Here is a 24320-nt window from a genome sequence, read left to right on the forward strand (position 1 = left end):
TTCTGTGAGCAGAGAGGCTGGGGCAACGAGGCTTGTGGGAGTCTGTGCCGGTGCTGGAGGCGAGGGCGGACAGCCGAAGTTGTTGAGAAGTAGCAAATCCAAGTTCGAGACCCGGTCCGGCACATATTCTCATATGCCGCAAACAGCTGACGTCAATGCCCTGTCGCAGGATATCTCTACAATGACTGCTGAACCACTTCCCGGCTGCATAGCAGGTAAGCCAATGTTTACAATTTTCTCTTAGTGCTGATGGTTTTGTCGTCATTCTACGACGTCCCACTCTATTCAGATGGAACATATTTAGGCAACCACTTACGTGAAAGGGTGTTGCAAGTGTAAAAAGAAGGCAATAAGCAGTCATATTTCATCAGAATGAACACGATGATCATTCGTCTACTCACAAGGGAACCTCCCCATCGCACCCCCCTCAGATTTAGTTATAAGTTGGCACAGTGGATAGGCCTTGTAAAACTAAGCACAGATCAATAGAGAAAACAGGAAGAAGTTGTGTGGAACTATGAAAAAATAAGCAAAATATACAAACTGAGTAGTCCATGTACCAGATAGGCAACATCAAGGATAATTTGAGCTCATGAGCGCCGTGGTCCCGTGGTTAGCGTGAGCAGCTGCGGGATGAGAGATCCTTGGTTTAAATCTTCCCTCGGCTGAAAAGTTTTACTTCTTCATTTTCGCAAAGTTATGATCTGCCCGTTCGTTCATTGACGTCTCTGTTCACTGTAATAAGTTTAGTGTCTGTGTTTTGCGACCGCACTGCAAAACCGTGCGATTAGTCGACGAAAGGGAACCGAAAACATTTGATCGCAACGTCATAGGTCAACCGATTCCTCCACAGGAAAACACGTCTGATGTATTCTACACGACATTGGTTATGGCATGTGCGTCACATGACAGTAATATGTTGTCGACCCACCTAACTTGTACACTTGGCGAATGGGTAAAAAAAATCTTCTACCTTGCCCGATTTAGGTTTTCTTGTGGATGTGATAATCACTCCCAAAAAAGTGATAGAAACACAAGCGTTTGTCACATAAACTGAAAATAAAAAGTTACACTTTTTAACTGAGGGAAGGCTTGAACGAAGGACCTCTTCATCCGCAGCTGCTCATGCTAACCACGGGACCACGGCACTCCTGCTCTTGCTCTTTCCATGTTGTTGCCTATCTTGCGCATGGTCTACTCAGGTTGTATATTTTGCTTATTTTTTCATAGTTCCACACAACTTCTTCCTGTTTTCTCGATTGATCTGTGTTCAGTTTTTCAAGGCCTATCCACTGTGCCAACTTATAACTAAATCTGAGGGGGGTGCGATGGGGAGGTTCCCTTGTCAGCACCAACGTTCGCAAGGAGCACTGTAGCAGTATCGGAGTCATCTTCGCGACGGAAAAGAACGATGTTTAAGCCGTAATTCTTCTACTTGTAATGGATTAACAAATTTGACAAAAAAATATAAGGTTTGGTGTCAAAATACGCTGTGTATATCTGATCTGAAGTCAAGCCAAAAGTATCTATGTTGTGTACATAGTTCAGCGTAGTCAGTGCGTACACAACTTTCCCACTAGAGCGCGCCCCGCTAAGCTCAACAGCGCAGGCGCAGCGCTCGTCCATCTCCGCACTATGAGATGGCGCTGCCTTAGAGACGGACCAAATTCTGTTTCCGCCGATCCGCGTATTAATATGTAATGCAGCCAATGAGATTGCTGCTAACGTAGAACCTTCTCTCCTTGCGGATCACACTCGCGCAGTGATACATGAACGTGCCCCCTACTTAGCAATCATATACAACCGCTCGCTCACTCATAGATCTGTACCTACAGATTGGAAAATTGCGCAGGTCGCACCAGTATTTAAGAAGGGTAATAGGAGTAATCCATCGAACTACAGACCTATATCATTGACATCTGTTTGCAGTAGTGTTTTGGAGCATATACTGTATTCAAACATTATGAATCACCTCGAAGGGATAGGCAATCAGCACGGTTTCAGAAAACATCGTTCTTGTGCAACGCAGTTAGCTCTTTATTCGCATGAAATAATGGCCGCTATCGACAGGGGATCTCCAGTTGATTCCGTATTTCTAGATTCCCAGAAAGCGACTTCTAATCAAGCTGCGGGCCTATGGGGTATCGTCTCAGTCGTGCGACTTGATTCATGATTCCTATCAGGAAGGTCGCAGTTCGTAGTAATAGACGACAAATCATCGAGTAAAACTGAAGTGAAATCAGGTGTTCCCCAGGGAAGCGTCCTGGGACCTCTGCTGTTACTGATCTATATAAATGACCTGGGTGACAATCTGAACAGTTCTCTTAGGTTGTTCGCAGTAATTTACTGTCTAGTAAGATCATCCAAAGACCAGTATCAGTTGCAAAGCGATTTAGAAAAGATTGCTGTATGGTGTGGCAGGTGGCAGTTGACGCTAAATAACGAAAAGTGTGAGGTGATCCACATGAGTTCCAAAAGAAATCCGTTGGAATTCGATTACTCGATAAATAGTACAATTCTCAAGGCTGTCAATTCAACTAAGTACCTGGGTGTTAAAATTACGAACAACTTCAGTTGGAAAGACCACATAGATAATATTGTGGGGAAGGCGAGCCAAAGGTTATGTTTTATTGGCAGGACACTTAGAAGATGCAACAAGTCCACTAAAGAGACAGCTTACACTAAACTCATTCGTCCTCTGTTAGAATATTGCTGCGTGGTGTGGGATCCTTACCAGGTGGGGTTGACGGAGGACATCGAAAGGGTGCAAAAAAGGGCAGCTCGTTTTGTATTATCACGTAATAGGGGAGAGAGTGTGGCAGATATGATACGCGAATTGGGATGGAAGTCATTAGAGCAAAGACGTTTTTCGTCGCGGAGAGATCTATTTACGAAATTTCAGTCACCAACTTTCTCTTCCGAATGCGAAAATATTTTGTTGAGCCCAACCTTCATAGGTAGGAATGATCATCAAAATAAAATAAGAGAAATCAGAGCTCGAACAGAAAGGTTTAGGTGTTCGTTCTTCCCGCGCGCTGTTCGGGAGTGGAATGGTAGAGAGATAGTATGATTGTGGTGCGATGAACCCTCTGCCAAGCACTTAACTGTGAATTGCAGAGTAATCATGTAGATGTAGATAACGAGTGTACAGACCTCCGATCAGTCAGTCTGCATTAGTCTGTATCAGTCTGCACCAGTCTGTACAAGTCTGCATTTGTCTGTACCAGTATATAGTCATGTTTCAGTCTGCGCCTAATAAGATTACCATGAAAATAAATGTATAGACTCTTTGTCAAGTATCAGAGATATGTGAGAATAAGATTAACGTACCAAGACCAAAGGTACTTCAGATTGTCAGTTGTAAACAGCATGCAGAATCAAGTTACGTAATGTCTATGCCTTTTATTATTTTAATAAATGTGTGTGAAAATTAATCAAGTTCTGTTTAAAGTTGGTCACCGTCAATCTGCTACTCTAAGCGTGCAAGTGGCATTTTTATCGTCTGACCTAGCGGCAGAAGATAAACACGCCACGATAAGACCACGAGACACATTGCTGACACTCGCCTACTTCGTTAGAGCGACAAGTCAAATAATCTGATGGAGTGAACCGAAGGTCCTACAGTAGACACACCACAATCTACCAACCAACCAGTCGTGGATTTCTAGGGTCAAGGGTCGACTTATCGAAAGAAAAACTCACTGTACCTTTACGTGAAACAGACCTGGACGCCACGAAAACGAAAGAAGCAAACACCACCGCCATAAATAGCACACCTAAACCAGCACAGACATAAATGCGACGTAGGGTATTATAGCGTTATATACGCTAGCCATTGAATACAATATGCGCTCACGTAACTTCACAACCGTCTAAAGCGTGAGATCAAAACATAACAATTGAAACATAATAATACTGTGACATGTGGTGAAATTTTGTGTTTGTTTTTTTCTCCATAAAATACATTTTGCAATCAAAATCATAATAAAAACGTTTGGACAGGGATTTTTGCTAAAGAGAACAAACGGAAACGAACTCTGTACACCTTTTGCAGTAAAACAAATGATATTGTACTTAAATTATCGTCGCAGTTCTGTGGCGTCTTTTTTTCTGGCTCTTGCAGAGTAGGTACACAAGTTTCTACGTACCGTAACTTCAGATACAATATAACATGTTTTTGGAAATGTTAAGTGGAATACGTCGGGTTGCCCGGTAGGTTACCTTCGGACAATGATGTCAGCAGTCGCTTCGGGCGCTTGATTAGCATCGTGTCTCGCGATATTAATAGGCAGTAACCTAATAATTACGTGAACATGTAATCTATGTCTTGTGAGAGTAATCATTAACTTCATTGATCTACATTTTTTGATCACGTTTCGCCGGCCGTTGTGGTCGAGCGGTTCTAGGCGCTTCGGTCCGGAACCGCGCTGCTGCTACGGTCGCAGGTTCGAATCCTGCCTCGGGCACGGGTGTCTGTGATATCTTTAGATTAGTTAGGTTTAAGTAGTTCTAAGTCTAGTGGACTGATGACCTCAGATGTTAAGTCCCATAGTGCTCAGAGCCATTTGAACCATTTTGATCAGCTTTTCCGTCTTTGAACGTTTCCCTCGCACCTCACAGAACTGCATAGTAATCAGCATTTTTATTTGCCTTTACGAACTGGGAAAAGTTTTCATAATACTTATATATCAGAAATTTCTCTAGTACTACAAATTCTAGATAGAAAAATTTCAATCGCGCCCAACGTGGGGCGCTGTAAATGAAAAATTCCATTAATGTCTTTGTGCAATGTTCCTTTCTGTTACATGTAACTACCTGATGGAAGCCATTGATGTAAATCGAAACTGCGACGAAAAATTATAAGACGAAGAAGCTGTCCAAGTTATGATATCTTTTTGTCATTAGCAAACCAAACAATATTATTGTATAAATTATGAAGGCGTAATACATCAAAATCATGTAAGGGCACCATTGATCTACGCTTCCATTTTTGCGTTGCCACGACTTTCAGACACTGCCATAAGCAGCCAATGGTTCAAATCTGCCTTTGCAATTATTTCAAATTTTTGAATTAAGAAAATTAGTATTTGTAAGATTCATTATTGTAACAGTGGAATTCGTAGCTATTAAGCTTTATGCGAACAAGATGGATGGAGGTTGGCTGTGTTATGTTTCAGTTACAAGCATTCGTCTCGTTGCTGTGTCTTAAATTTGTTTTTCTTCGTGCTGTTGTTTCAAACGCTTTGTATGCGCAGTGTGGCGACGTGCGTTGGAAAAATCTGTGGTTCTGTAGTACGTCAGAATCGGGAAAGCTAGACACGTTGATAACCCAGATAATGTTGGATAAAATTCAGCTGTCGATGGCGATGATACGGTCGATGGGACAGTGCCCGGAGTAGATTTAAATAACGTACAACACGAAACAAATACGCAGCCTGAATTAACAGAAGAAATTTTGGAGGCGAGCGCCGCTCACGATTCATTTAGTGCATTGCTCAATAATTTGGCAAATACACACATCAAAAAAAAATTTTGCAATACCCCAGTTCCCAGAAATCCTGAAGAAAGACGTTGACTGTGGATATTGTATCACAGACACAGTCCCTTTGACTGTTCAGAGATGTCACTAAATCCATCCAAAGACGTAAACAACCATGCATGAGCAGCGCGTATTAGGTGGAGGGGGTCCGACAGCCGATCAGTGGCTCTGACCACTATGGGACTTAACTTCTAAGGTCATCAGTCCCCTAGAACTTAGAACTTATGAAACGTCCCCTTTGAACAATTATACAAGACTGTGCTTAAACTGACACACATTTTTTTTTTTTTTAGCGCAACGCAATCTGACTTTCAAAAATCCCTACAAAAGAATAGTCCTGACTAACATTAACCTATACCTTTCACAAATCACTTACCTCACAAAAACCTTCGTTACTCAAGCTACTGCAATATAGCGAGCGCCACAAATGACAGCTAAATAAAAGATTCAAACTACGGAAGGCACTAACTACTGATAGGCATAGTTAGCAAATGAAAGATTTTAATAGAGAACAAACAATGTATTTACCTTAATAGTCATAATATATATAGCAGTTCATGACATCCAGTCTTACAAATATCAAAACTCCGCCATTTCTCTCCCCACATCCACCACTGCTGGCGGCTCACCTCCAACTGCGCAACGCTACGCGCTGTTAACATCCAGCTGCCCAACACTACAATGGCCAACAACAATGCAAACCAGCCACAGACTGCACACAGCACAGCCAGTGATTTTCATACAGAGCGCTACGTGGCGGTGGCGTTACCAATATAAAAGCCTAAACAGCCTACTTACAAACTACTTAAACCTAACTAACCTATGGACATCACACACATCCATGCCCGAGGCAGGATTCGAACCTGCGACCGTAGCGGTCGCGCGGTTCCGGACTGTAGCGCCTAGAACCGCTCGGCCACCTCGGCCGGCCAGCCGATCAGTCGCAGTCATTCCACGAGGAAGGAGGTACACGGCTCCTGTTGTGTGTAGTTCAACCGTGCATAGACGGTCAATACCGCGGTTAGATCGCGTCCGCATTGTTACTTCGTGGCAGGAAGGAAGGGCTCTCAACAGGGGAAGTGTCGAGGGGTATCGGAGTGCCCCAAAGCGATGTTGTTCGGACATGGAGGAGATACAGAGAGACAGGAACTGTCGATGACATGCCTCGCTCAGGTCGCCCGAGGGCTACTACTGCAGTGGATGACCGCTGCCTACGGATTATGGCTCGGAGGAACCCTGACAGCAACGCCACCATGTTGAATAATGCATTTCGTGCAGCCAGAGGACGTCGTGTTACGACTTAAACTGTACGCAATAGTTTGTATGATGCGCAACTTCACTCCCTACGTCCATGGAAAGATACATCTTTGCAACCACGACACCATGCAGCGCGGTGCAGATGGGCCCAACGAAATGCCGAATGGACCGTTCAGGATTGGCATCACGTTTTCTTCACCGAAGAGTGTCGTATATGCCTCCAACCAGACAATCGTCGGAGACGTATTTGGAGGCAACCCGGTCAGGCTGAACGCCTTAGACACCCTGTCCAGCGAGAGCAGCAAGGTGGAGGTTCCCTGCTGTTTTCGGGTGGCATCATGTGGGGCCGACGTACGCCGCTTGTGGTCACGGAAGGCGCCGTAACGGCTGAACGATACGTCAATGCCATCCTCCGACCGCTATAGCAACCATGTCGGTAGTATATTGGCGTGGCATTCGTCTTCATGGACGACAATGCGCGCCCCCATCGTGCACATCTTGTGAATGACTTCCTCCAGGATAACGACATCGCTCGACTAGAGTGGCCAGCATGTTCTCCAGACATGAACCCTAGCGAACATGCCTGGGATAGATTGAAAAGGGCTGTTTACAGACGACGTGACCCACCGACCACTTTGAGGGATCTACGCCGAATCACCGTTGACGAGTGGGACAATCTGGGCCATAAGTGCCTTGACGAACTTGTGGATAGTATGCGACGACGAATACAGGCATGCATCAATGCAAGAGGAGGTGGTACTGGTTATTAGATGTACCGGTGTGTACAGCAATCTGGACCACCACCTTTGAAGGTCTCGCTGTATCGTGGTACAACATGCAATATGTGATTTTCGTGAGAAATAAAAAGGGCGGAAATGATGTTTATCTTGGATCTCTATTCCAATTTTCTGTACAGGTTCACGAACCCTCGGAACCGAAGTGATGCAAAACTTTTTTTAGTGTGTGTATCATCAACGATTATTTCCAATGCCTTGCACTGAAACAAACAAGAAGTAAATACGACTCTTGTGTGTTGATGGTTGGTTCAAATGGCTCTGAGCACTATGGGACTCAACTTCTGAGGTCATTAGTCCCCTAGAACTTAGAACTAGTTAAACCTAACTAACCTAAGGACATCACAAACATCCATGCCCGAGGCAGGATTCGAACCTGCGACCGTAGTGGTCTTGCGGTTCCAGACTGCAGCGCCATTAACCGCACGGCCACTTCGGCCGGCTCTTGTGTGTTGATTTTGATCACATTCCACAAGAACACTTAACTCTGATAAAGTGTCTCAGCAGCTATCAGCTCTTGAACTTATTGCCCAAGAGCAAACAGATAAGATTAAATGAAAGTTTTGATGCCATCCGTACCGAAATGACGACATCAAAAGATGCATATCAGGGAACACTTGAAACGGTAAAAATGCCATCGGACGATGCATGCGCGCTATAAACTGCGCACAATACGCTGCAGGGAAATGTCGCTCAACTTGCACAACACCTCGATGAATTAATTATTTTTTTTCCTTTATTGATTTACAATTCCCCCCTAAGGGGGCGGGCTGGCAGCAGCTTAGTACGCTGCTCTACAGCCTATAGACTTTTATTTTAAAAACGGAAGAAGAAAAGAGAGAAGAAAAACAGGCGATAAAATGGTGACGTCAAGTGTAAAATGGCGGAAAAATGTGTAAAGTTAAAACAGAAAGCAAAAAGGGGGTGGCAACGTTAATAAAAGACACAGGAATCAGACAAGTAACATAGTACACACACAATTAAAAAACACGTCGGCAGTCTGGTTTCTGTTCGCAAGAGATAAAAGGCACATCCAGCGACAGTATGATGGCCATTCGCAACACTTCCCAAAAAACGTAACACGGAACACTCACTGTAAAACACGCACTGGAGAACACTCACTGTAGTAGAACACTGCGCGAAAGTGGCGGCACAAGGATGACACTCCCGAGCCAAAGGCAGAGGAGGGGGGGGGGGGACGTGGAGGAGGGGGAAGAACAAGGAGGGAGGAAGGAAAAAAACGAAAAAGGGGGGGGGAACGAAGGAGGGAGAGGACGAATAAAGGGGGAGAAGGGCAGACGCGAGAGGGAATGAGAGGAGGCAGAGGAGGGAAATGTAAAAGGACTCAGGGGAGAGAAGGGAGCAAAGAGAGGGGAGGTGGGGAAAAAAGAGGATGGAAGGGTGGGAGAGGGAGCCCGGGAAAAGGACAGAGGAAAGGAGGGGGGGTGAGGATCAGAGTTGATAGGAGGGATAAATGGAGGGAGAGAGGGCATCATCCGGGAGGGGGAGTTGATGGAAGCCACCTCGGGAAAGGAGATGAATGGTGTAGAGTTGGAGGGTAGGGGGGACACAACGGTGAAGACGTGGCAGGGGGCGGGGGTGGGAGAGGAGAGGAGCAACCAGGGGATGAGGGGGATCAAGGCGGCGGGAGGTGTAGAGTATGCGGATATGTTCGAGGAATAGGAGCAGATGGCGGAAAGGAGGTGAATTAACCGCTAGCCAGAAATCTAAAATTAATGAGGGACTCTCAGCACAGGGTACAAAATTGATAGATGGGTTCAATCGCTGATTACGAGAAAAGGAAGCCCTAACCAAGGCAAAAGTCGGTACTGAATTACGAGTTGCCGCGCAATCTACAGCTGCAGAGGCCTCACTTGTATCGGGTGCAGCGGGCGAAATCGTCCGAAGCGGCTTGTGACAAATTAAAAAGGTATCCGGTGTAGACGTGCGAAACCGGAACTTCCCTACAGGTGGAGCCAGCAGTCAGCGAAGCGCCCGCGAGAGCGCGCCTGCAGCGCCCCCTGCCTCAGAGATGGGTCGAACTCGTTCATTCCCGTGAACTACTTCATTCATTTCACTCTTTGCCGTGAAGCATTCAAATGAAGTAGTTCATTCGTGAAGTGCGGAAGCTTGGCGAAGTTGCCCAGTTCGCCGCTCAGCTGCGGCTACGCTCGCCTCGCCTCGCTCCTACAAAAAAGCTCGTAATACTTCAAAATTTTACCAACAGATGGCCGAACTATGCAGTAACGTGCACTCAACGTTTTACGCTCTTACAGCGTCTGAGTTAAATCGAGCATGGTCGAAGGGGACAAAGGAAAGATAAACAGACAAGCCTGTCACATATAAACAAGGTATTACATTTAATCTTGCTCGACATTTTCTCATGAAGCGCCCAAAAAGTCTTTATTTGCCAAATGAAACATTATTTGATGTATTCATAGACTGAAAACTAGGGCTACCAACGAAATGCAGTCCAATTTTATGTTCCTTTTAAAATTTAATCCAAAATAGAATGAGTATGTTTACCACTGTCACAAAGTCTATATACCTACGTTAAGTAATTATTCGGAAGTTTTCCTTTTTTTTTATTTTTGTTGAGAATAATAACCCTCCAGATTCAAAACGTAAACTGTCACCTGTAGCCATTGGTACGATTTCAGGTAAAATCCCTCTTTCAGTGTTATTAACAAACCTTTTATTTTCATGTTGGCTGGGTGTGCTTCGTTTGTATGTTTAATATTCGTTTGTCTGCAAGCACTGCCAACGGTAGGCTATCCGTAGACGCGAAGTTTAACTGCACAAATAGTCACGGGTAATAGTGTCAGCACTGCAGGAAGCAACTGCCGCTGCTTTCCCCTCGCCCCTCACCTCCACAACCCATCGTAAACCTATCGTTCCCCACAAACACCGCGCGATTCGTCGACAGGCAGTAGAGGGAGGACTGAAAAGAAGGGAGGATGAGTGACGTAGCGCCGATGTAGTGGGAGAGGAAGAGGGGAAGAGAGTGAGTGAACTAGAGAAAAGTGTGGAGTGTGCTATCTGTGAAGAGTTTGAAGTACCAGTTCATTGAAATTGAGTGGTTAGTTCACACTTCACTGGAGCGAAGCGTTCATTTGAACGACTCATTCACGAGCTCCCCATCACTAGTCAGCACACAGCAACCCATGCTCCATACATCGGTATCTGTTCCAGACTCGTTAACATGTCGACTTTTGTGCCTACGAACTACGACTTGCGGACAGCATTGGTTTTCTGTTATCGTTTGGAGAAAACTGCTGCAGAATCGCATCGACTGCTCGTCGAAGCTTTCCGCGAACAAGCTCTTGGGAAAACACAGAGTTTAGAGCGGTTCAAAAAAAAAATCCAAAAGTGGCGATTTTGACGTGAGAAACGACGAGAGCGCGAAACCACCGAAAAGGTTCGAAGACAACGAATTGCAGGCGTTATTGGATAAAGATGATACTCAACGTTGACAGGAACTCGTGAAGCAATTGTTTCTGACACAGAAAGCCTTTTCTGTTCGGTTGAAAGCTTTGGGAAAGGTGTAGGTAGTAGGCAAAAGGGTTCCGCACGAAATGAATGAAAGACAACAGGAAAATCAAAAGACCACATGGGAAATGCTGCTCGCCACATACAAAAAGAGAGTCATTTCTCCATCGAATAGTTGATGATAAATGGATATATTTTGAGGACCCTAAGCGTCATAAATCAAGGGTGAATCCAGGCAAACCATCAAAGGCCACAGTAAGATGAAATCGCTTTGGAAAGAAGACAGTGCTTTGTGTTTAGTGGGATCAGAACGGTGTCATCTACTACGAGCTGCTAAAATCTGATGAAACGGTTAACACTGATCGCTACCAACAGCAAATGATCTATTTAAGTCGAGCATTACGTAAAAAACGACCGGAACATTGAAAAAGGAAACACGAGGTCACATTTTTCCATGGTAACGCCCTATGACACACAGCAGAACGGGTCAGGGAAGCGATCGAGGGGTTCAGTTGGGAAATACCAGGGCATGCGGCTTATTCTCCAGACTTCTCTGCACCCGATTATCATCTGTTTGCATCACTGGGACACGCTCTCCCTGAACAACGCTTCAATTCCTACCAAAATGTACGAAACTGTCTCGCTGACTGGTTCGTTTCAAAATAAGCTTTTGTTGGGGGGCGTGGCATTCATAGCCTGCCGGAGAGGTCGGAAAAATGTGTAAATAGCAATTGAGATTATTTTGAAAAAAAAAAAAAAATTTATGAGTGTCAACCAACAGACGTGAAATTATTGCAACCAAATTCCGGTTTCACACTTCTACACATGGTATACGGCGATTATTGAACCGTATTGATGGGAGAGGGGCAGATCCAAATGAGACAAATGTTTTATTAGCCTCTTAGAACACCGGCAGTTTCAGGTTTTCACACAGGAGAAGAAACCTCCACATTCCGTTGTGTTTACAAAAGCTTTCACAGGAGAGCCGTCACAGTCATGCAGTGAGAAAAAGAATATTCAGTTTGTCATGCCTCACATTCAGGGTGACGCTGCCTTATGGGCAACTTGTACGACTTATGAAGAATTTGAGGAGGCTTTCTTCGCAAAGGACTGGCCGATATGTACTCAGCCGGCCGCTGTTCTAGGCGCTTCAGTCCGGAACCGGGCGACCGCTACCGTCCCAGGTTCGAATCCTGCCTCGGGCATGGATGTGTGTGATGTGCTTAGCTTAGTTAGGTTCAAGTGGTTCTAAGTACTAGGGGACTGATGACCACTGATGTTAAGTCCCATAGTGCTCTGAGCCATTTTGATACGTAGCCAGGAGAGGTTTCGGAAAGAAGTTCTTTCTCCGGAGGTCTACAAACCGAGACAGGAAGTCTTCGAGTGTGCTTTGAGAGGTATCTCGCCAAAACTCGCTACTGGGACGAACCCATAGCGAATAAGGACTTTTTGAGAACACTCAAAACTGTCAATACCGATACGTGAAGATGTCATTGGTTCAAATGGCTCTGAGCACTATGGGACTCAACTGCTGTGGTCATAAGTCCCCTAGAACTTAGAACTACTTAAACCTAACTAACCTAAGGACAGCACACAACACCCAGCCATCACGAGGCAGAGAAAATCCCTGACCCCGCCGGGAATCGAACCCGGGAACCCGGGCGTGGGAAGCGAGAACGCTACCGCACGACCACGAGATGCGGGCCGAAGATGTCATTAATTTGCGGGACAGTGATTTGGAAAATTTTTGATTCGTGTCGGATTCGATTAAGGACTGTAAGAGTTGCATTGGAAACTTCGGGGGCAGCCTCCGCCATCAAACGCTCGTGAACGTGGGGGTAGCACGGTAGCGTGGAAATTGGGCAGCGGCGCGTCACGCAAAGCGGACAGCAAAATGTGCCCAAACCGTCGCAAGCAGACAGGCGCCAAAGAAATCAAAGTGACGGACGTCGTATCATTCGAACGTGCAACGGAGCTCGGTACGGTACAAGGCAGCCACAGTGTTCTGATCGGCGGGCAGCCAGATCTTACGCAGCCGATGTCGAGTAATTGCAATAATAATGGCGGCCGCGGTGTGCCTGTACTAAAAGCGGTGCCTGGGCGCCACCCACGCAGTGTCACGCCGCGGACTCTGTAGAGTTGTCCCGAGTAACGGCGCCCAAACGACGCCGGCGCCGTGGCTCTCCCTGACGGCCGTCGGAAGGGGCTGGAATGGTAGAGACAACCGGCGTGGACTACCTTCACACGCTGGGGCACAACGAAGGCGCCGATGTGCGAGAACAGAGCTGTATGGCGATTTACACTGAAGAGCCAAGGGTTCCCGCGAGCACGCAGAAGTGCCCAACACGACGCGGCGTGGACTCGACTGATGTCTGAAGCAGTGCTGGTGGGAACTGACCCACGAACCCTGCAGGGCTGTCCGTAAATCCGTAGGAGTACGACGGGGTGAAGAACAGCAAGGCATCCCAGATACGCTAAATAATGTTCATGTGTGTGGAGTTTGGTCGCCAGCAGAAGTGGTTAAAGTCGGAAGAGTGTTCCTGTAGCAATTCTGGACGTGTGGGGTGTCGCATTGTCCTGCTGGAATTGTTCAAGTCCGTCGGAATGCACAATGGGGAAGCATGGATGCACACAGGATGAGACCTGAGTTTCTCCTGGCGTATACAACTTTCAAATAACTTCCGGGAATTCAGCCAGGTAACACTTTCAGCGACCGCTGATATTTCGGCGGGAGAACACCCCGCCATTTTCAAGGCAAACTGCAACGGACACGCGGCGTACATGCAAGTTTAATACCTCGGTTCTCGGACAGAAGCAGGAAAGATAACACACACACACACACACACACACACTGAACACTAGTGCCACCAAAGATGACCAAAGTCAGAGCTATCGATAGTGAGACTATGAATTCGCAGGTGAGGCAGCATTGACTCTGTTCCTCTGTTTTTTGACAAGGGAGAGAGCCGGATTCCAAACAGAGTTTAAACTGAAACCTCCATCCCTGTTAACGAGGTTGCTCGCTAATTTAATCTCAACTGCCTCCCTAATAACACTGTCCCAATAGCTGGACGTGCATGCCAATATCTCGGTGTTATTATATAACATGGGGTGACCAATGTCCAAGCAATGTTCGGCAATAGCAGATCTACTTGGCTGCTGTAATGATCTTGGACTGCGGGTGTATATCGTATTCCTTGTAGCTGCGGCATGGCGTATATTGGTCAAACTATCAGGACCGTGGAGGACGGATGTACTGAGCATAAACGGCACACACGATTACAGCAGCCAAATAGATCTGCTATTGCCGAACATTGCTTGGTTACTGGTCACCCCATGTTATATAATAACACCGAGATATTGGCATGCACGTCCAGGTATTGGGACAGTGTCATTAGGGAGGCAGTTGAGATTAAATTAGCGAGCAACCTCGTTAACAGGGATGGAGGTTTCTGTTTAAACTCTGTTTGGAATCCGGCTCTCTCCCTTGTCAAAAAACAGAGGAACAGAGTCAATGCTGCCTCACCTGCGAGTTCATAGTCTCACTATCGATAGCTCTGACTTTGGTCATCTTTGGTGGCACTAGTGTTCACTGTGTGTGTGTCTGTCTGTGTGTGTGTGTGTGTGTGTGTGTGTGTGTGTGTTATCTTTCCTGCTTCTGTCCGAGAACCGAGGTATTAAACTTGCATGTACGCCGCGTGTCCGTTGCAGTTTGCCTTGAAAATGGCGGGATGTTCTCCCGCCGAAATATCGCCGGTCGCTGAAAGTGTTACCTGGCTGAATTGCCGGAAGTTATTTGAAAGATGCAGACAGGATGCTTACGTACGTCCCACCTGTCAGAGTCGTAGCTAGACATATCAGGGCTCCCATATCACTCCAACTGCACACGCCTCACACTATTACAGACCTTCCACCAGCTTGAACAGTGCGCTGCCGACATGCAAGGTCCACAGATTCATGAGGTCATCTCCATACCCGTACACGTCCATCCGCTTGACACAATTTGGAACGAGACTCGTCCGACCAGGCAACATGGTTCCAGTCCTCAACAGTCCAATGGCGGTGTTGACGGGCCCAGGCGAAGCATAAAGCTTAGTGTCGTGCAGTCATCAAGGGTACACGAGTGGGCTTTCGGCTCCGAAAGCCCACATCGATGATGTTTCGCCGAATGGAAGAACTTTCAGCATTGCAGCGCGTCAGCAATCGTAAGTATCTGTGATCTGCAGCCAGTGGATTAAATTCTTGCGCAGATGGTAACCTGTCTCAGTCTGGAGTGTACGAGGTGCATTCAAGTTCTAAGGCCTCCGATTTTTTTTCTCCGGACTGGAAAGAGATAGAAACATGTTCATTGTTTTAAAATGAGGCCGCGTTCATTTTCAATATGTCCCAGAGATGGCAGCACCGTACGGCAGATGGAATTTTACCGCCAGCAGCGAGAATGAGAACTGTTTTAAATACTTAAAATGGCGACGTTTTCCTTACTTGAACAGCGTGCAATCATTCGTTTTCTGAATTTGCGTGGTGTGAAACCAACTGAAATTCATCGACAGTTGAAGGAGACATGTGGTGATGGAATTATGGTTGTGTCGAAAGTGCGTTCGTGGGTGCGACACTTTAATGAAGGCAGAACATCGTGTGACAACAAACCGAAACAACCTCGGGCTTGCACAAGCCGGTCTGACGACATGATCGAGAAAGTGGAGAGAATTGTTTTGGGGGATTGCCGAATGACTGTTGAACAGATCGCCTCCAGAGTTGGCATTTCTGTGGGTTCTGTGCACACAATCCTGCATGACGACCTGAAAATTCGAAAAGTGACATCCAGGTCGGTGCCACGAATGCTGACGGACGACCACATGGCTGCCCGTGTGGCATGTTGTCGAGCAATGTTGACGCGCAACGACAGCACGAATGGGACTTTCTTTTCGTCGGTTGCGACAGTGGATGAGACGTGGATGCCATTTTTCAATCCAGAAACAAAGCGCCAGTCAGCTCAATGGAAGCACACAGATTCACCGCCACCAAAAAAATTTCGGGTAACCGCCAGTGCTGAAAAAATGATGGTGTCCATGTTCTGGGGCAGCGAGGGCGTTATCCTTACCCATTGCGTTACAAAGGGCACTACGATAACAAGTGCATCCTACGAAAATGTTTTGAAGAACAAATTCCTTCCTGCACTGCAACAAAATCGTCCGGGAAGGGCTGCGTGTGTGCTGTTTCACCAAGACACCGCACCCGCACATCGAGCTAACGTTACGCAAAAGTTTCTTCTTGATAACAATGAAGTGATTCCTCATGCTCCCTACGCACCTGACCTGGCTCCTAGTGACTTTTGGCTTTTTCCAACAATGAAAGACACTTTCCGTGGCCGCACATTCACCAGCCGTGCTGCTATTGCCTCAGCGATTTTCCAGCGGTCAAAACAGACTTCTAAAGAAGCCTTCGCCTCTGCCATGGAATCATGGCGTCAGCGTTGTGAAAAACGTGTACGTCTGCAGGGCGATTACGTGGAGAACTAACGCCAGTTTCATCGATTTCGGGTGAGTAGTCAATTAGAAAAAAAAATCGGAGCCCTTAGAACTTGAATGCACCTCGTATAAGATGACTTGCGGTGACTGCCCGAAATTTTACGTAAGTCAGACAGGCCGAGCTGTCACGACCAGATATAAAGAGCACATCCCCACTAGAAGCGGTGATGAGACGAGGGGTCGCACTTATGCAGAACGCCTTATGCAAATGGCTCATGCGCCGAGTCCTCCGTCTAATATAGAGTTGCTTGATGGTGAAGTTAAGGGTTCAAAATTGGACATCTTAGAGGAGATGCAGATTTTTAAACACCTGCAGTATGACTAAGACGATGTCCTTAACGATCAGCTCCAATTAATAAACAGAAATTTCTTTCAAGGTCTCGGTCCCTTACTTAATTCTTCACATTAAGTTGCATGACGTGGAAGTTGGTTGATGCACGCGCACGATGTTGATTGTTCACGGATGGTAACGACGCCCCCCCCCCAACCCCCCATTTTGGTACGTTTTTCCCTCCTACTGTGTTGAGGGTTTGGTTAGCCAAGAAGAATACCATTTGTATTTTCTTATTGCTGCTCGCTTTTAGGAGGTATTTTATGTATCTTCGTTGGCTTCTATGTAACTATAAGATCATGGAGCCAAGGTATGTTATAAATCTTTAACGTCTTCTGAATATGGCCCAATGGGCCGCTTAGTATTATGGCGATGTACCGAGTATGGTTGTTCCCGCTGCAGATATTATTAGTGCGGTTTCATCCGTTAACAATAACGCCCTTAGCATAGCTATCTTTTTAGTTTACTTGTAATTTCTGCCTAATTCTAGGGCCTCCATATTAGCTTGTGTCTGATTTACCATCCGTGCACAAAGTTTCTCGCGCGTTGCTATCAAATATGTCTTCATTCCCGCATCATCGCTTTTTCCATTTGCTCAATTTGCTATTTGTGCTACAACTTTTGGTATTGTGTTGGCAGAAGAGCCAACACCGTCGTACTAGAGAAGGCCGAAATGCACGCGTTTTAGCTCACGCAGGCTGGTGTGAGGAGGGAAAAACTATACTGACGTGAGGTCTGGAACATGTCAAGGAATTAGAATTCAGAAAGTGGACGTAATTAGTTTGATACTTAACTTTAATCCATTAATGATGAACGTCGCTCTTGAGTCACAATATTATCCGTTCAGAAGACATAGTAACTGATTATGGCGCCTTGCTAGGTCGTAGCAAATGACGTAGCTAAAGGCTATGCTAAACTGTCGTCTCTGCAAATGAGAGCGTAAGTAGTCAGTGAACCATCGCTAGCAAAGTCGGCTGTACAACTGGGGGGAGTGCTAGGGAGTCTCTCTAGACTAGACCTGCCGTGTGGCGGCGCTCGGTCTGCAATCACTGATAGTGGCGACACGCGGGTCCGACGTATACTAACGGACCGCGGCCGATTTAAAGGCTACCACCTAGCAAGTGCGGTGTCTGGCGGTGACACCACATTTGGCACTCAGTTAGGTCCCGATCCGTGTTAACTTTGTAATCCCGCTGCTGTGCATAAGAAGAGCGTTTCGTGGCCACGCGCATGCGCAGTGATTTCGATAGTCGCGCATGTGAGCAGCCTGCGGTGGAGAGCCTCTGACCATCGAACGTTGGCTGGGGCGACGCAGCACACACAGTGAGGTGAGTAACACTATTGACTTGGTGCATACGTACCGTGTATTTGTAAAAAAAAAAATATGGTGTCTTGACGCCGTAGGTGTTGAGTTTAGCCTTTGGCTATGCCTATTTAGGCAACCTGTTTTCTATATTGTTCTGAAGAAGGGGTGGTTACCCACGCCAAAACCTGGGTAAACACCAGGTAGTTTGTGCAGTCGAGGCAGATTTTTCATAATTATTTCGCCGAATGGTTCGCACGCTGACAGTTGTTGATGGCCCAGCATTGAAATCTGCAGGAGTTTGCGGAAAGGTTGCACTTCAGCGACGCTGAACGATTCTCTTCAGCCGTCGCTGGTCCCGTTCCTGCAGGATCTTTTTCCGGCCGCAGCGATGTCCGAGATTTGATGTTTCAACGGACTGCTGATAGTCACGGTACGCTCGTGAAACGGTCGTGCGGGAAAATCCCCACTTCGTGACTACCTCGGAGATGCTGTACCCCATCGGTCGTGCGCCGACTGTAACACCACTTTGAAACTCTCTTAAACCTTGGCAACCTGCCGTTGTAGCAGCAGTAACCGATCTAAGAACTCCTTCAGACACTTGTCCGATATATGGGTTTCCGATCGCAGCTCCGTGTTGTGCTTGTTTACAAATCTCTGTACTTGAGTACGGGTGCCCATACCTGTTTCTTTGGTGCTTCAGTGTACATCGGAGGCTGCCGTAATGCGCGCCATCGTCTCTGCTGACAAGGGGAAGGCCTCAGACACGGCCAACCGATTCGGCTCAAATTTGGCAGGTCGCTTGTGTACAACCTAAAACGAAGAAATCTAAGATATTTTGGGTCAACACCCCCGTAATTTTGAGAAAATCACCCCTAAAGATTATGACGAGCAGTCGACTCAAAATTGGAGGGATCGATAGATAATTGTGAATAGAGCATTTTTCATCATCAGGTATGGGGTCCGCAAACGCTGACTTTTCCAGAAATCGAGGTAAGAAAGTTTTGCAACTGCCGCTTCTGTAACCACATGGTAAACACTTTTCGCCGACAGCACCGATAGCGCAATGGCCAAGGTAACTGGCTGGGAGTCGGAAACCCGGGTTCGAATCTCTAAGAAACCTAGCGGATGTTATTCTTTTCGTTTGTATTTTTCCCTATCTCAATTGATTGGGATGGGAGGGTTAATAAGGTAAGTAAATTAATAAGGAATGATAATAATAAGACACGCAGACTAATTTCCCAAACGCCGTGAGTTATTAAAGTATTAAAATTTTAAGCCTTGTCACATAAAAGCAAGTCCGAGTAAGAGTGCTGTGAATTCCTCACGAGGGATCACAGACAGCCAACCGCACGACGCTTGTTTACAGAGAGGCACGCGACAGAGAGTTATGTTGTCCCGGTTGCCTCTTCGTCATATCATAGTTGCGAACCTGGAAGAGTGAAGGTGTCCAGCACGAGCCTTATAGAAGTCAAACGGAAAGAGTTGTTTTCCGTCATTAGGCTGCCGCGGATCTTGGGGTTACATGCAGTGATTTTTCCACCGTTAAGGCGCCGAATGAAATACGTATTGTGAATGAATACACTGTTCTTCCGTAAGTAACATATGACGAGTAGTGTATGTAGTTTGTAGTAATAACGGAGCATGTGCACCATTCGACTAGCGCTGTAATATACATGGTGTTACAAAAAGGTACGGCCAAACTTTCAGGAAACATTCTTCACACACAAAGAAACAAAATATGTTATGTGGACATGTGTCCGGAAACGCTTACTTTCCATGTTATAGTTCATTTTATTACTTCTCTTCAAATCACATTAATCATGGAATGGAAACACACAGCAACAGAACGTACCAGCGTGACTTCAAACACTTTGTTACAGGAAATGTTCAAAATGTCCTCCGTTAGCGAGGATACATGCATCCACCCTCCGTCGCATGTAGTCCCTGATGCGCTGATGCAGCCCTGGAGAATGGCGTATTGTATCACAGCCGTCCACAATACGAGCACGAAGAGTCTCTACATTTGGTACCGGGGTTGCGTAGACAAGAGCTTTCAAATGCCCCCATAAATGAAAGTCAAGAGGATTGAGGTCAGGAGAGCGTGGAGGCCGTGGAATTGGTCCGCCTCTACCAATCCATCGGTCACCGAATCTGTTGTTGAGAAACGTACGAACACCTCGACTGAAATGTGCAGGAGCTCCATCGTGCATGAACCACATATCGTGTCGTAAAGGCACATGTTCTAGCAGCACAGGTAGAGTATCCCGTATGAAATCATGATAACGTGCTCCATTGAGCGTAGGTGGAAGAACATGAGGACCAATCAAGACATCACCAACAATGGCTGCCCAAGCGTTCACAGAAAATTTGTGTTGATGACGTGATTGCACAATTGCGTGCGGATTCTCGTCAGCCCATACATGTTGCTCATCCGTAAAGAGAACATTTGCACTGAAATGAGGATTGACACATTGTTGGATGAACCATTCGCAGAAGTGTACCCGTGGAGGCCAATCAGCTGCTGATAGTGCCTGCACACGCTGTACATGGTACGGAAACAACTGGTTCTCCCGTAGCATTCTCCATACAGTGACGTGGTCAACGTTACCTTGTACTGCAGCAACTTCTCTGACGCTGACATTAGGGTTATCGTCAACTGCACGAAGAATTGCCTCGTCCATTGCAGGTGTCCTCGTCGTTCTAGGTCTTCCCCAGTCGCGAGTCATAGGCTGGAATGTTCCGGGCTTCCTCAGACGCCGATCAATTGCTTCGAATGTCTTCCTGTGGGGACACCTTCGTTCTGGAAATCTGTCTCGATACAAACGTACCGCGCCACGGTTATTGCCCCGTGCTAATCCATACATCAAATGGGCATCTGCCAACTCCGCATTTGCAAACATTGCACTGACTGCAAAATCACGTCCGTGATGAACACTAGCCTGTTGATGCTACGTACTGATATGCTTGATGCTAGTTCTGTAGAGCAATGAGTGGCATGTCAACACAAGCACCGAAGTCAACATTACCTTCCTTCAATTGGGCCAACTGGCGGTGAATCGAGGAAGTACAGTACATATTGACGAAACTAAAATGAGCTCTAACATGGAAACTAAGCGTTTCCGGACACATGTCCACATAACATCTTTTCTTTATTTGTGTGTGAGGAATGTTTCCTGAAAGTTTGGCCGTACCTTTTTGTAGCACCCTGTGTCTCTGCTCGCAAATGGCACAGCTTAGTGCAATGTTGGCCTATCTACTAATACTGGACAACATTTGTCATAGATCTGAATTATAGAAAAACTGACTTTGCTTATTGACACAGCTGCACATCTGGTCGTCTGATTACTAAAGAACACATGACTGTGATCCGAGAAAATTTCTGAAGTTTAAATAAATGACTGGATCGGGACTGGCAATGACTTAAGGCAAAATTATTCCTTCATTCTTTGTTGACTGGTAAAATTTATATTCTGAATTTTTTTTAGATTATTGATAAAGGTCTGCAATCCATTATGTGAAACATTGAATATTACAAATCTGGGTCAACTGGTGCTGACGAATCACAAAAAGATTGAAACAGACTCATATTAACATCTCAGACAAGTGACTTAACTATGCGCATGCCAATAAAAAATAATAAAATTTACCTTACAATGGAGGCTGTGAACTGCACTGCACCAGCGACAGACTACGACTGCCCTGTAGCAGCGAGCGACTGCAACTGCTGCCGAGACTGCTCTGACCTGCGACTCTGTTGCAGCGAAGGTATTTTCTGTCGCAGGCAGCGCGTGAACAATACATCGAAATTACATTTGCTCCAGCAGGGTGGTGAACCCCTCACATAACCCTCCGCTGGGGGGTAAAGCGAAGGTGAGTCCCTTGGACTTGCGATGAGCAACAAATTTTTCTATTGCAAATAGATATGAAATACTTAGTTTACTAAGTCTACAAAGTGAGTTTTGGTAATTAATATACATATGTTTTACATAGTTACAGAGTATATATGAAATCATTGTAGAATTATATAAGTACTGAACATACAAAGGTAGTTATGAATATTAATAATCATATAAAGTACACATGCACTGTCAATTCAAATTATTCTTTAGTATACGTTTTTAGTATCGTTTATAAGAAGGTGAGGAATGGAAAGGATAGCATCATGGTTGTAGCACAGTGGGTAGCACATAACTGCCCTGAAAAGTCTGTTTTCACAGAAACACAACAACAGGTGTGAGAATCTGAAGTTCTCTTTTCTGAAGCATTTATCAGTGTAGCCAAGACATTGAAATGTCGCATTAATAAAGTATGTTGCCCTTTTGGTAGTACATTAGATACACCAAGCAGTAGGCCCATAATAACATCGCCGTTGGTCAGTGTGGTGAACTGCTTGATATGTCAACACCACATTCTTGTAGAATCCATAATCTGTACGTCAACGCAGAATTAATGTAAAATATCCAAATAGAGTGCTCCATGACCATGAGGATGGGCAAGACATAGAAAAGTCTCCGTAATTGGTTATAACTGGGTCATAAGTTGAAGGATACATTTAGTCTTATAACAATTCGTGAATATTATGTTATTGACATCAATCCAAAGTTACAAAGTATAAGCCGAGTTTCTGTCCCATAATATATGTTAGGTAAGCTCACATGAGCATTCCATTGCCGGTTTTACATAGATATATACTTGATTTGACATAATAAGTAGATCAAGAAAAAATTATATTACTCATTTATGTGACTTTTTGGAAGCCTTAAGTGACAACTTTACAAAATGTTGTGGCGTTCAAAGGCCGAACAATATAATTAAAATATTAAATAAGTGTAACATAGAAATCATCAGTAGTAATCTTATATATTCTTAGCTGGAGAAGTGTCGGCACTCAGTGGCCTGTCAAAATTTCATTAACTGATACACATGATATACAAATCATTATCTAGAAATAGGTGTTACTACAAGTAGCATTTAGCTGCTAGTAAGTACATATAATATTTTGCAAGTGACATAAGAGATTCCTAAAATGTATGACATTTAACCTAGTCATCAAGGTGCCTAGCCTAATGATACATACAGATAATCTATACATAAGACAAGAACGGAATTTTGCAATATATTTTGGTCTAGCAATGCATTGCTTTGGGATTAATGGTTCATTAATGAGAATATTTTCTTTTGATTTACTGCTGGAAATTAAATGATTAACGTCATTTGTCATTTGTCATGAGTCAGGTGCAGCAAGGTTATCAAATAAGTAAAGTATATATGATCACATTCACCAATGATAGAAAGAAGTAGGTAAAATACAAGAAGTGGAGCAGGCTTAATAACTAACTGTCTATAGCATATAATATAAAAAAACATATTTCAAATGATGCTGATGACATGAAATGTTATTCCTGGAAAAAATACAAAGTGGATTATGAAGGTAAAAGAAGAAATGTATGCCTATTATGCATAAAAGTAATAAAGTCTGAATTAACAGGTAATGAAACATTGTGTTTAATATGAATGTATTCTAACTGTCTCTCCCAAAAATATTCATTCATTATACTATGTGATATATGCCATACTGTCAAAAAAACTACAACAAATACTTAAATAACTACATAGCATCTCATAACTAAAGGGAAAACATCATCATTATCATCATACGCAAAAAATAAAGACTTCACTATTCATCACCATCATTTGTTTGTGTCAGCTCAAGGTATGACTTCTCGAGTATCATTTTCTTCGTATAACATTATTACCATCATCATTTTCTTTCATATTATTTCATTTTCATCATCATTTCACATATTACAGAGTTTCTTACATATGACATACCTCATCACAAAAATTAACGTATATAGTTTTACGTGATAGTCTGCTGTAACTGCGTCATATTCTGATAGAAAAATGATTAGTCAAGACTGTTATCATATGGTGTGTATAGTATATTCTTGTTAATGCTTGTTAATTCCTGTCCAGTTACTTTTCATGGCAAAGTGTTTTCCCTCTTTCGTTCTGATTTAAAAATATCCATGTCTGTCTACAGTGAACACTGTGGTTATTTAATTTATTTCTTTTA

Source organism: Schistocerca cancellata, chromosome 10 (assembly GCF_023864275.1).
Source record: "Schistocerca cancellata isolate TAMUIC-IGC-003103 chromosome 10, iqSchCanc2.1, whole genome shotgun sequence".
Lineage (NCBI taxonomy): Eukaryota > Metazoa > Arthropoda > Insecta > Orthoptera > Acrididae > Schistocerca > Schistocerca cancellata.